The sequence below is a fragment of the Camellia sinensis genome, chromosome 5 (genome assembly GCF_055761805.1).
Source record: "Camellia sinensis isolate YWXY chromosome 5, ASM5576180v1, whole genome shotgun sequence".
Taxonomy (NCBI): domain Eukaryota; kingdom Viridiplantae; phylum Streptophyta; class Magnoliopsida; order Ericales; family Theaceae; genus Camellia; species Camellia sinensis.
This window is the reverse complement of record NC_138965.1, coordinates 188,474,419-188,488,574: the sequence shown is the minus strand read 5'-3', so window position 1 is coordinate 188,488,574 and position 14,156 is coordinate 188,474,419. Positions and strand designations below refer to the sequence as shown.

General features: G+C 36.6%; 1 pseudogene across 1 annotated transcript in view; it reads left to right on the top strand.

The window, feature by feature from the left end:
* Positions 1-8,060, top strand: part of LOC114292426 (lipid phosphate phosphatase 2-like) — a 43,097-nt pseudogene extending 35,037 nt beyond the window's left edge. The window contains exons 3-9 of the transcript XR_014330717.1: positions 5,499-5,586; positions 5,695-5,798; positions 5,973-6,061; positions 6,472-6,660; positions 6,744-6,803; positions 7,384-7,581; positions 7,818-8,060. The product of XR_014330717.1 is annotated as a lipid phosphate phosphatase 2-like (transcript). The remainder of the gene's footprint in view (positions 1-5,498; positions 5,587-5,694; positions 5,799-5,972; positions 6,062-6,471; positions 6,661-6,743; positions 6,804-7,383; positions 7,582-7,817) is intronic.
* The last annotated feature ends 6,096 nt before the right edge of the window (positions 8,061-14,156 follow it).

Genomic DNA, 14,156 nt, shown 5'->3' with positions numbered 1-14,156 from the left:
TGAATCACAAAAAATAATTACCTCATCTGCTTCTGTTGCTGCTGCCAGTTTTAGCCCTGCAATTAATGCTTCGTACTCCGCTTCATTGTTTGAGGCCTTGAACCCCAAACGGATGGACTGTTCTATTATTTCTCCATCTGGAGATATCAACAGTACTCCTTCCCCCGCTCCTTGACGGTTTGAACTTCCATCGATGAACAGTTTGAATGAATCGCCGATGTAGATACTGTAGGGTCTGAGTTTTTCCTTCCTTTGCTCTTTTGCCTTTGGCTGGGCTTCTCCTTGCTTGCTGGGATACTGTTCATCTCAGCTCAACGGAGCCCGATGTTCGATGGTTTCAGGTGTGAATTTTGCCACGAAGTCGACCAAAACTTGGCCCTTTATTGCTGTTCTCGGCCTGAACTCCAGGTCATACTGGCCCAGGGCCACTGCCCATCTTGCTATCCTTCCTGTTAAGTCTCCTTGTTGCAACAAGGACTTCAGTGGGTGCTCTGTTAGGACCACAATCTTGTGCGCCTGAAAATAATGGTTCAACTTCTTTGAAGCCATTACTAAGGCCAACATTAATTTCTCCAGTGGTAGATACCATATTTCTGCATCGGCCAAGGTTTTACTTACATAATAAACCGCCTTTTGCTCTCCTTTTTCTTCTCGGATTAGTACTGCACTTACTGCGTGTTCTGAAACTGCCAAGTACAAAAACAGTTCTTCCCCTGGTTCTGGATTAGAAAGAACCGGAGTTGTGGTCAGGTACTTCTTTAGGTCGGCTAGAGCGGCTTCGCATTCTTCTGTCCACAGAAAATCTGTGGCTTTTTTCACCAAGTTGAAGAAGGGTCTGCATTTATCTGAGCTTCTGCTGATGAATCTGTTTAGGGCTGCGGCCCTTCCAGTAAGCATCTGAACCTGTTTTGCCGACGTCGGGCTCTGCAGCTCTAGGATGGCCTTGATTTGGTCTGGGCTGGCCTCAATGCCCTTTCTCGTTACCAGATACCCTAAAAACTTGCATGATCCAGCTCCAAACGCGTATTTTGATGCGTTAAGTCGGAGCCGGTATGTTTTGAGTATATCAAAGACCTCTTTTAGGTCGGCAAGATGACCCTTAGATTCCTTGGTCTTCATGACCATGTCATCGATGTAGACTTCTACCGTTTTTCCAATCAGGTGTTTGAACATTTTTGTTACTAACCTTTGGTAAGTTGCTCCTGCGTTTTTCAACCCAAAAGGCATTACCTTGTAACAGTACAAGCCTTTAGGGGTGATGAACGCAGTCTTCTCCTCGTCTGGTGGGTGTATGGCAATCTGGTGGTACCCCCTGTATGCATCCAAAAAACTCATCATTTCGTGCCTTGAAGTTGCATCTACTAGCTGGTCAATCTTGGGCAGAGGAAAGCTGTCTTTGGGGCAGGCTTTGTTGAGGCTGGTAAAGTCTACACAGACCCTCCATTTACCGTTCTTCTTTTTTACTACTACTATGTTGGACAGCCATGTCGGATAGTGAACTTCTCGGATGGCCCTAGCTTCCAGAAGTTTGTCTACTTCTTCTTCTATTGCCTCGACGTGCATCAACGTCGGTCTTCTGGCTCGTTGAATCACAGGTTTTGCCGACCTGTCGACATTCAATCTGTGGCAAGTGACCTCGGGGTCAATGCCAGGCATTTCATAAGGTGTCCAGACGAACACCTCAATGTTGGCTCTCAAAAAATCTTCCAGTTCTCTTTCCTCTTCATCGGCTAAGCCTGAACTGAGAAGAAAGAAACGTTCTTTGTCGCCCTCCTGGACTAGGATTTTCTTTAGTGTCTCTTCACTCTTTTCGGTTGGCTCCTTGCCGACATCATCTAGGACCTCCATATCCTCGTCTTCAATCTCTGCTTCTTTTGGCTCTCGAATGTTGCAAGTGGACTTCGTTGCTACCATGGAGCAACTTTTTGCCTGCAGTTGATCTCCTCTTACTTCTTCAATTCCATGCTCTGTGGGGAACCGTAGTAGTTGATGCAATGTTGAGGGAACTGCCCCCATTGCGTGCAACCATGGTCTTCCCAAGATAATGTTATATGGTGAGGGTGTGTCAATCACCATAAATTCTGTTTTGATCTTCTTAGTACCAGCTTGTACTTCTACGCTTGCTGCGCCAAGTGGCCATGTCGGCGTTCCATTGAAGCCGACCATAGGGTTGCTGGATTGTTCCAGGTCGTCAGGATGAAGGCCCAGCTCCTTGTAACATCTGACGTACATGATGTCACAAGAGCTGCCTTGATCTATTAGGATGCGCTTTACTTGGCATTCCCCAACCTAGAGGGATACTACCAAGGCATCATTATGCGGATGCTGGACCATCTCTAGGTCGGCTTCAGTGAAGGTTATCATTGGTCCTTGGCTTTCTTCAGGCCGAGGTTTTTTTTCCCCGATTTGGTAGACATGCTGTAAATGCCTTACCCTCTGGGTCTCTCCTCTGACTTCGTTCTCGTTGACCCTTGACTGGATCACATTAACCACCCTTGGCCCTCCTGCCTGTGGTTGCTGTGCTGGAGGTGGTGGAGCTGCTGGTGCTTGAGGCAATCTTGCCTGTTTTTCTCTCGTTCTGGCCTCATCAATAAGGTCCCTCAGATGGCCTTGTCTTACCAAGTCTTCTAAGTGTGCTTTTAGAGCTCTGCAACCTTGAGTTGGGTGCCCTTCTTCATTATGGTAAGCACAACGCCTACCAACGTTTCTTCTCATGAATTCCCCTGGTGTTCTTACTGGAGTTCTGAAATAGGGTTGGTTTCGTATTTGATCCAAGACTTTATGGATAGGGATTCGGAACACCGTCGTTACTGCCTGTTTACCCTTCAATTCTGTTTCTTGTTTGGTCGGTCCGTTGTTACCTCGGCCTCGCTTCGGCGAGCCATTTCCTTTCTCCTGCTTTATCTCTTTGTTTCCCGATGTATCTTCCTCGGCTCTGGCGTACTTCTCAATTCTTGCCATGAGTTCTTCCATGCTTTTTGGTAGTGTTTTTGCCAAAGACTTTCGTAGTGGGCAATCATCTTTGAGGCCGTTCTTGAAAGATACGACCGCCACTTCTTGGTTGCATTCGGGTATTCGATTGAACACCTCGTAGTATCTCTTCGCGTAGGCCCTAAGGCCTTCTTCCTTGGTGATTCTTAAAGCCATCAGGGCGTCGACCCTCAAAGGCTGTAGTTTGTTCGTCACAAACCTGGCCACAAACATATCGGTCAGGCCTTCCCATGTCTTTACGCTTCCCTTCGGTAGTTTATGGAACCAATCGGATGCAATTTCCCCAAAGGATGAGGGAAATACTTTGCAGAGCAATGGCTCGTTCCCACTGTATAATGCCATTGAGTTTAGGTATAGTCCAACATGAAAGTTGGGGTCTGACTTACCATCATAAATTTGGAACCTCGGCATACTGAATCTCTTTGGTGCTTCAAATTTGTCCAGTTCCACCGAGAATGGTGTTCTCGGCTTAACTTTGGAAGTGACCTCGGCTTCAACATTCTACTGCCTCCTTTTGAAGTAGTCCCTCAAGTCTTCCTTACTCCTACCTGGAGCTCGGCTATCTCTGGACTTCAATCTTTTTGGCACACTACTTTCGGCCTCGTGGTGGGCCCTTTTCGATCTTTCTCCATGGGTTGTGTCAAAGCAGAGTGTTTGCCCTTGAATATGGCGATGTTCTTTGGGCCCTGGATCCTTCATGCGATGTGTCCTTCGGGACTCTTCTTGCCTTGGTTCCTCTCGTCCGACTTCCCTGGAACGTCGGTGAGAGTGGCTTTCACTCCTGGTGTGCTAAAGGGCTTCGGGAATTGCTTTTCTTCCTCCCTTCTGGGTATTAATCGCTGGCATCGGCGTATCTTGCAGCGGGTATGGTGGCTGCATAACATTATTTTGCATCATGAAGTTGATCACTGACTGTAGGTCTGCCAGCTTGTTTGCCAAGTCTTTTACTTCCTCATCCCTTCGTAGGCACCTATCCCTCCAAACCTGAAGGTTATCTTCGTTGTAGTACTTGCTTTGGTTTGTCCTTTTTGAAGCGTCGCCCTCCTGGCCGACGTCTTTTTCTCCGTGGCCCTGGTCATGATTTTCTGTACTGTGGTTGTCTCCTTTAATGTCAAGGTCGATTGGTCTACCACTCCCAGCAGGAGTTTCGCCCCTAATGTTTTCCCTTTGTCCGTCATTGGCCATCTATTCTTCTAAGATTCCCACAGACGGCGCCAAATTGTGTGGGTGATTTTTCGACCACACTGCCCGCCTAGTAATCAGCTGGAGAGCACCGGCAGAATAGATGGCCTCTAGTTAACCTGCAACAAAAAGAGAAGTCTCCGGCGGTGGCTCTTCCACCCGGGGGCACTCTGACGATCAAGTCAGTATATCTCTCAAAGATAATCAAGTGCCAAACTCACAAGCTTGAGTATGAAACTGCGTACCTTAGACCCATGGGAGTGCCTCTCTTTTATAGTTTACTCAATCTAAGTCCTACTAGAAGCCTGACTTCTATGGACTCCAATTTAATACTTACTCTGGACTCCTCAAGAGATAAAGATAAACTCTCTAAGAGCTTTATCCTTATCTTGGCTAAGTCTCCTCTTTGTCCTAGGACTCTTGTCCCTTATCCGCTTATCTCGGATTCTGATGTCTTCGGAGATAACCTCGGCAACTCCGAGATCACCTCGGCGTAACTACCACGACACGTGGCACTCGGCTTACACGTCGGCGTCGCCATGCCACGTGTTGGTATCCAAAAAATATATCCCCACACCAACATTAGTATTATTAATATGAAACATGTGCAACAATTCATCATTTACATACTTTGAAAGTGTCAAGATGGAGTTGATCAAATAATACTTTTTGTTGTGTTCGAATCATGGATTAACGGAAAATGAAAATTAAAACTTACTTCATTCACTTTTCCCTTCACTATTCCTGCTTTTCCTTTCGCAAATTTCTACCCGAATTCATGATTCAAACATATCCTGTAATAATCTATTAAGCGTAATACAATGGGGTATTGAATATGATTTTTAAAATATAACTAATACAAGATTCCAATATTAAACACTTTAATTATGCTAATGGAGAAGATGTGGAAGGGAAGACCTAAGTTGACATGGGATGCGGTAGTTAAAAAAGATATTAATTTATTTAATTTAACCAAGCATATAACCCTTGGTAGAGTAGAATGGCAAAAAATTATTCATGTAGCTGACCCTGCTTGATTGGGAGACAAGGCTTAGCTTGGTTTGATTTGCTATATGTAATCCATGTCTCTCTTTGTGTACAAACACACCCAGATACATATACACGTGCCTATTGGGGTTCTTCATAAATTAGAACTCATTTTACTAGATTTTGTGTAGCTATTGAAACAATTCTATTCTATTTTTTAAAGATGAAATGGATGTGGAAAAAAAAAATTGTTATAAGAAGGGGACAATTCAGCTTTTAGTTCATGTTAATTTTGTTAGGAGAAAATATAACTGATGAAACTCTTCTTTGATTCACAGCTGTATGCAGTTCTGTTGCCTATTGTCGTTTTCCTGCTCTTCTATCGTCGTAGGAGAAATGTTTATGATCTGCACCATAGCATACTAGGTAATCATATTTGATACATTTTTAATTCCTATTCTGAAACTCCCTTCTTGTTCTTAGTTAACGAAGTGGCTTGTTTGATTCATGATTCGTACATACCTAAAAGTGCAGGCCTCTTGTTTGCTGTCTTGATAACTGGGGTGCTTACGGATACAATAAAAAATGCAATTGGTCGTCCTCACTTCTTTTGGCGATGCTTTCCAGATGGAATTGATGTATGTTAGTCTGGCTTACTTCTTTTGGCGATGCTTTCCAGATGGAATTGATGTATGTTAGTCTGGCTTAGAATAACTACGCAATTTGCTAAATTCAGTGACAAAGCTTTTTGGCAATCTGACCTTGCATACCTTGCTTGCTTATTTTTGCTATCTTTCTCTCTTCAAATTCAGAATTGTGATCAGTGGGGTAATGTAATATGCCATGGTATAGATAGCATTATCAAAGATGGACACGAGCTTTCCAAGTGGCCATACTTCATGTAAGCAACACTTCTCAGTTACCCGCCTGAATTGCTCTCATAATTTGAATGTGGAGCAAGATTAAATTGGATTTATGAATCAGAGTTTTTTCGAAGGTGTTTAATGCTCCGATTTAGATACTCTTTTTAACTGGCATTTCTCAATGTTTATTTTTTGGATAGTAAAATCAAAGTAACTTTTTTTATTTTTTATTTTTTCTTGCAAGCAAGATTAATATTTCTGCTTTGCTACAGAGCATTGAGCAATGTTTTAGTGGATTAACTTGTTCATAGAACAACATACTGGGTTCCCTTCATTTCGTAAGAAAAAAAAAAGAGGCTAATATGTATTTGATAGAACACCATTTAACTTGTTCCCATTTACTCCCCTTCATTTCGTAAAATCTTACAAAATTCAGAATACTATGCAGAGTCCTTTGCAGGTCTAGGATTTTTATCATTGTACTTATCGGGGAAAATCAAATTACTTGATCGGAGAGGACACGTGGCAAAACTATGCATCATTTTTCTTCCTCTCCTCATTGCGTCTCTTGTTGGCATTTCTCGGGTGGATAACTATCGGCACCATTGGCAGGATGTGCTTGCTGGAGGTCTCCTAGGTTTGTTATTTTTACCCCTAAACATTTAATAGAAAATCAAAATGAATCAATATAGCTACAATTTGTATAATTTATTTTTGCAGGTTTCGTTATCGCAACATTTTGCTATCTGCAGTTTTTTCCACCTCAATATCACACCGATGGTAACTCATTCAGTTTTCCTGCTGGTTTTCTCCTGACCAGTAGCTTAAACTAAATTTCTGACAGAATATTACAATATTTGTATGTGGGCTGGAATTTCTTAAAATGTTTTGAAAATTTTGGACCATACTATTACATTTTGTTGGTTAAATTGACCGTGAAAATTGTGTTAGGAATTGATAACATTTACCTAAGATTGGTGAAATGTGAAACACACAAACGAACAAACACACAAGAAAGATAAATCACATGCACACATGAAGAACATAAGATCTACGTGGTTAATCCCAAATTAGGACTACATCCATGACTGCTGCAGTTTTCACTATGATCTAAAACGTTACAACTTACAAGAGATAGCCCTCCCCTCAATTATAAATACATAGAAATTAGGACAACAAATCAAAAGTACAAAATATCATAAATACCCTTATTCCAAAATATGTGGTCTAGTGGTTAGTGTCGAGTGCAGTACTTATTAGGATCCATCCACACTTACCCAACAAATTGGAGTGTTCAACCACAATTAGTGAATAATTCTATTCAATTATTACCGCTTTTTTATTTTATTTATAATTTCAGGATGGGTCCCCCATGCATTTGAGGAGTCAGGGGCGAACTCACAACTAGGCCATCCTATGAATGGATCCAATAGGCAGGTCGCAGAGGCTCAACTTGTGAATCAACAAACGGGGCGACACAGCAATGCGTTTAGCCCAGTAGCTGTAGTGCAGAGCACAACTCAAGCACATCAATGGGTGATATAGAATCAGGTAGAAGGTAATCTTGTATATCTTAAACTTTGTTTTGGTCCCAGTTTGTTTCGATCTAGATTAGGCTCTTTGTGAAAAATATGTAGTTAGGAATCTTAGTATCAAACACTACATTTAGCATTGTACAAGCAGGATTGTTCATTGTAGCTACAGAATACGATTAACACATTGCTGATTGTTCAAATCTGATAATGATAATCTTGAATTTACCAATAATTGCTGTTGCTTCAACTATATCACCAGATTCAGCGCTGAAGTTTAACCTCGCTCTGCATTATTTTCATGGGTGTTTTTCGCATGAAGATTTTGAGACACATTGACGGGCAGTCAAGCAGAGAGGATCTCTGTTTTGTCTTGATTTTAAATGCCTCAAAGTCCAAGGAATCATAACTTATTCTGATCTAGAGTATGATAAGCCATTCATTGTGGTAAGTTTATTTTCCTGGTTAACTACACTAGTTGTTCTATACTTTCATTAAAATCTTATTTTGGTTCATTCACTTTCAATTGTAACAGTCAAGTCTTTACATTTTTAGTCAAGTTGCAATATCACCCATCTGTCTATTGTGCGTTAACAAAATTGACAAAACTTATCATCTGAAACATATGTGACAAAAAATGTAGAGATACTTTACCCTTATTTTCCCATAGTACTCAATGTGTCATGGGGATTGTGAAAACAATTGGCTTCAGTTTCCCCATATTAGAGAGACCCTGGAAATAGTGATTCTACCTCTGGCTATTGGACTTATATTAATTTCTTTTTAGGCTGTAGCTTATAAATTGGCTTATTTTTTCTATTTAGTTTTGTTTTTAGTGAATTGTTTTTTAATTTTGAATCAATTTTTTTTTATTCTTATTTTTAGATCCGTATAAATTAGACAAAAATTAAAAGAATTTTTTTTTTAAAGTCCGCTAAAACAAAACTAAGTCAACTTTGTTTAGGATTTTTTTTTTTTTTCATGTAGGCTAGACAGGCTTAAATGGTAAAAAGATTTGAGAAAAGAAAAGAAAAAATCAACGAAGTATAAGGTTTATTTATTTATTTATTTCAATAATAAATTATTGTTCCAAACAATCTAAATGCTGAGCCAATAATGTTCGGTGCATCTCACTGGATGAAAAATTATTTCGCGGTTCAAAAGCACCACATGACCATGCCCTTGATAAATCACAAATTGTCATGTCCATTGATGTTCTTCAATTACTTAATACAAAATTATGAGTTTCATCCTTTTTATCAATTACAATACATATAGGGCACCATGTGACTGTGCCCCAGAATCACCAAATAACTTCTCATCACGGAATAGTTACATTGTTTGGTTCTTGAGACATTGGGTTCCCAAAAAGAAAAGTGAATTGATTCGATAGAACAAAAAAAAATGAAGGAATCAGGGAAAGAATGTTCTAAATATGTTTCTTTTCTTTTTTTTGTTTTTCTTGGGTATTTGGATGCAAATTTTAGTGGAAACCAATCACAAAATGCTCAACTAGTGTGGGAGGACACCATCGATATTTCATGAATCCATGTACAAATATCGAGTATGAGTGCGTATTAGTGTTAGATTTTTTTTTAAATTTAAAATTTATGATATTAAAATATATATTCAAAGATCATGTATGGTTATAGAGACATGTTTTGAACATTTGTATATATTGCATATTGTATACTACTTTTCAAATAAGATAATGTAAATTATTTAAAATTATTGTTGAAAATAAATAATATTTAGGAAAAAAGAACAATAAAAAGCATGCATTATTTGCATACAATTTTCTAATTTCTAGGGTAGAAATAATTATAAAAATTCAAAAAACAAATTCTAAAATCTCAATCAAATGCATGTCTATACAACCACTATATGTATTAAAGATAACAAGAAAACAACTTATCATCATATGTATTGATTCTCCCCTAAAACTACTTTGTGGTATTGTTGGCTACATATTTTGTATCGGCCAATCACAGTTTAACACGTGACAGGATGAGGGTAATACGAGAAGACAATTCAAATCTTCAATCGCAATCATACACGTGGCAGTTAGTATTGGTTATTGTGGATCTACATAGCATTGAATCAGCAGAGAGGTGCAAGATGACGTGACTTTAACGGTTACTCATATTTAAATTCAAAAATCAGGAGGGAAGCCTAACTGCAGACATGGCGTCGTGGAACTAACTGTGAGGAAACATGATCAGCAATCATTGAGGGATGATTCGACAGTTAGAAGCTCATTTCAACGGTTATCATTGAGAAGTATAAATAGCAGAGAAGGTCTCAGAAAGAGCTCCCAGACTCAAATCTAAAAAATCAGTTTTATCTACTTTATTTTCCTTCCAGTTTTTACATTTCTAGTTCTTCACATTTCTGTACTTCAAATTTTTGTACTGCACTTCGTTTATAGGAGTAGTTTTAAGTAGTTTGTTGCTGTAAACCTCTACGAGGCTGATTTGGATCATTTTAAGTCTTCCATTTTACTTACTGAAATGTTACAATTGTTCTTCATTTAATTTTTGTTTACTTAATTCTCCTAAATCAAGCCACCAGTAAATGTCCTTTTCATTGAGGCCGAAAAGAACTAAAACACAATCGTTTGATAATTGGTTGGTAATTAATATTCTGTAAGGACTGATTGATCTTTGCTAGCACGTTCAAAATTACAATAATAACCTTCGAAAGTCAAAAAGTCAATAGGTATGCTTTTGGTTGAGACAAAAAATTATTTTCTCAAATATTACTCAAATTTTATTGTCAAAATTGGTCTAATGTTGCTATTATCAAATTAACCAAATCATAATGTGACTATTAATACATTAGGATGGAGTAAAATGTCTCCCCTTGAGTTATACTATGAAAGTTTAAGGTTGTGTTTGGAATTTTGGATTTTGTTGGAGGGAAGAAAACAAAATAAAATAAGATAAACTTATAAATTTTCTTACTTTTATTTGGTTGAGATGGAAAAGAAAAAGAAAAAGACCAAATATTTCTCAAATAATTTGATTTTTTTGTTGGATTACCGGGGAAGAAGAAGAAGAAGAAGAAAGAAGAGGTACAAGTAATTAGTTTTTCTTTGCTTTTCCCTTTTCTAATCAAATCTTCAATCCAAACACAATATAAGAGTCCAAAAAAATAAAATTAAGTGAAGGAAAAAAATGGTCTAATTGTGTGTGAAGTAAGTAGCAAATTTAGATGATCCTTTTTAGATGTGCTAACCCTCAGTTTGAATGTTGAGAATCAATAGAAATACTTAAAGAACTTTTATATTTATTTTTCGTTGGGCCAAAAAATGCGTGACTCCCTTCTTTTAGCATGACCATTGGAGTTCTTACACCCTGGAGAGATTAATAGAAGAGAGATGTGCCATCTTTCTCTGTAAACAAGTTGAATGATAGACTGATAGACTGATCTTAACCTATTAAAGATGTAGTGATAAAGAGCCGATACTAGAAAGATTAACTAAAGCATCCAACGGCTTCTTAAGGAAGTAAAATGAAAAAAAGCTCATTTTCAAATAAATATTTTACTAGACTATCACCCGTGCCATGCACGGATTGTATTTATAATTATCTATATATGTGAATTGTGATTTTTAAATATTTTTTTTTAAATGTCTTTTTTTTTCCTTTTGTATATTATATTAAAGTTTAATATTTTGATAATAATCATATATGTTGGACTTTTCAAGGAATTAAATGTCTTTTTTATTATTATATTATATTAAAGTTTAATATTTTGATAATAATCATATGTGTTGGACTTTTCAAGAATTTTTTTTTATACTTGTTCTTAATACATTAAAGTGTTATTATGAGGTATAATAATCATATGTGTTGGGACTTTTCAAAGAATTCATATGTGTTGGATTTCAAAGAATTTTTTTTATGCTTGTTCTTAATGTATTAAAGTGTTATTATGAAGATAAGACTTGAGAGTTAGGAGAAATTAATAAATGTTAAGATTTTTTTTTTAAATCAAAAAATCAAAAAATTTAGATTGGGAGATTAGAACTCCCACAAGACTTGGGGTTAAAAATCCCATTTTACTTAATGTATAGATCGCATCCCAAAATTAAAATACATTTATTGAAATAACTCAACTTTGGATAAGTTATTTAGGAATAATTAAGCAGAACTTGAAGTGCATACAATTCCTCGTATTATAGTTTGAGAGTGACATGATATTAAAAAACGAACTATTTGGGCTTCTTTTTCCTTCAAGCATTTTTTTTTTTTTTAATTCAACCTCCAAGCATGTTCAAAATGGGAATAGAGTACCTTTCAACTAGCAACCTCAAAATATCCTCAAAAAAATATCATTTTTATATAAATTTTATCATATGGGAGGCCAAAAATAATTTTTAAAACTTTAAAATTATATTTTTTATATTTCTTTTTCCATCAAATTAGTTTCCATTTTTTCAAAAAAAAAATATTTATTTATTTATTTTTTCCCTGAAACATAAACCCAACATGGCCATCATCTTTCCAATTTGAAACTATGTCGCAATGAATAGAGTACTTTTTTCTTTTCTTTTTGCCAATGTAATTAGAAAATTGAGAAATTCTTTAACTAGCTATAGCGAGAGTAATAGTTCATAAACTTTTTTCAAATTTGAGTGTGTTTAATTTTATTTTCAGAATTTGCTTTTAGAATTTTTTTTGAAAACAGATTTTAGTTTAACAAAAATAAACACTTAAAAGATATTTTCAATTTTTTTTTAAAAAAATTATATGAAAAAATAATTAACAAAAATAAACACTTAATAGATTTTTTTTTTTAATCATATGAAAGTGATGAGTATTTTTTATTTTTTACATCAAATTAGCTTTTAATTTTTTCCAAAAATTGATTTTGAAACCAAACCAAACAGATTAGAATTTGGTTTCTCTGCAGTTAACTGAACATTTCAATAACTGGAGAGTAGTCCAGTTCTTATTTTTATTACTAGCATTATTTAATCAATAATTGATTTGTATCTAATTCACTATGTTTGGTCTTTTGGTCTTTTGGTCTTGCCTTCCACTTTATTCTAAACAATGCTTGGGGCCAAAGAGCAAGAGATATTACGCCAAAGACAAGTAAAGCATTTAGATTTTAGGGGTTTTTTTTTTAAGGTCCCTGGTATTATGATTTTACAGCATAAAGGACACTCAATATTTTCATAATGTCTAAGGTCCCTCAAGTTGATCCAGAGAAAATTGATAAGAAATTTCTCTCCAGAGAAATTCTGGAAATTTCTCTGGACTTCGGAATTTCTCTCCAGAGAAATTTTGAATTTCTCTGACTTCAAAATTTCTCTGAGTTCAGAATGTGTTTTAACCAAATTTCTCTGACTTCGGAATGTATTTTAACCAAATTTCTCTGACTTCGGAATGTGTTTTAACCAAATTTCTCTGACTTCGGAATTTATCAAATGTGTTTTCATAATGTGTTTTAACCAAATTTCTCTGACTTCGGAATTTATCAAATGTGTTTTCATAATGTGTTTTAACCAAATTTCTCTGACTTCGGAATTTATCTCCAGAGAAATTCAAAATTTATCTCCAGAGAAATTTGAATTTTGTATTCTGTGCATGTGTGTGATGGGTCTGTGATAGTCGTGTGTGTGTTTTGACCGATTTTAAAAGCAATGATCAGTATCAGATCAAAGGATGTGTAATTATGTCTCTTATGGAACACAGTAATACAACTCTTCATGAAGGAGTTCAGATCTGGACTCGTCGTGCACCCTCAGATCTGCCTCCAACTCCGCAGTGACGGCCGCCGTGAAGGATATCTCAAACCGTAGCTTGAGTAACGAATCGGAGCGAAGTCTGTGGGAGAGAGATCGCTCTCGAAGACGACTTCTATGAGTTTGGCGATTTCGACCATCACTGCAAAGCAATCGGATGTGAGTGCCATGTGATATCAGTGCATTGCAAGAGCTTGATCGGAGAGCGGAGCTCACCGTCAACGAGGAGAGAGAGAGAGAGAGAGAGATGAGAGAAATCCAGATCGCTGGAGGTGACGGAGAGGGGGATTTGACTTGTTTCCACCGTAAACCTATTCGAACACAAATTTCTCTGATATATATTCAGGGACCTTAGACATCAAAAAATAATGTTGTGGATCTCTTCCATTACGAAAAGTGGGAGAGGGACCCTAGACTAATTTTCCCTAGATTTTAAAGGTGATGGTGACAGCGTATCTTTCTTTCTTAATTAATATAAATACAAAAAGAATTTTTAATTAATAAATAAAATAAATGAAGAAGGAAAGTAGTTATTAACGAACACTTTTTTATTTTTTATTTAATAAAATACTTACACGTGGGGTTTATGTTGTTTATATTATATTAGAGGACAAATTACATTCATCTCCTTGACATTCTAAAAAAAATATAATTAATTTTATATTTTTATCATAATTATATTGATTTCTCTTTTGATAAGATTAAAATGATAACAATTAATATAGATGATGGGTAGATACTAAATAAATAAAGATAAATATATATATATATATTAGTAAAAAAAGAATGATAATATTATTTTTTCATTTATACAACTAATAGATTACTAATGAAAAAGGACTTAAT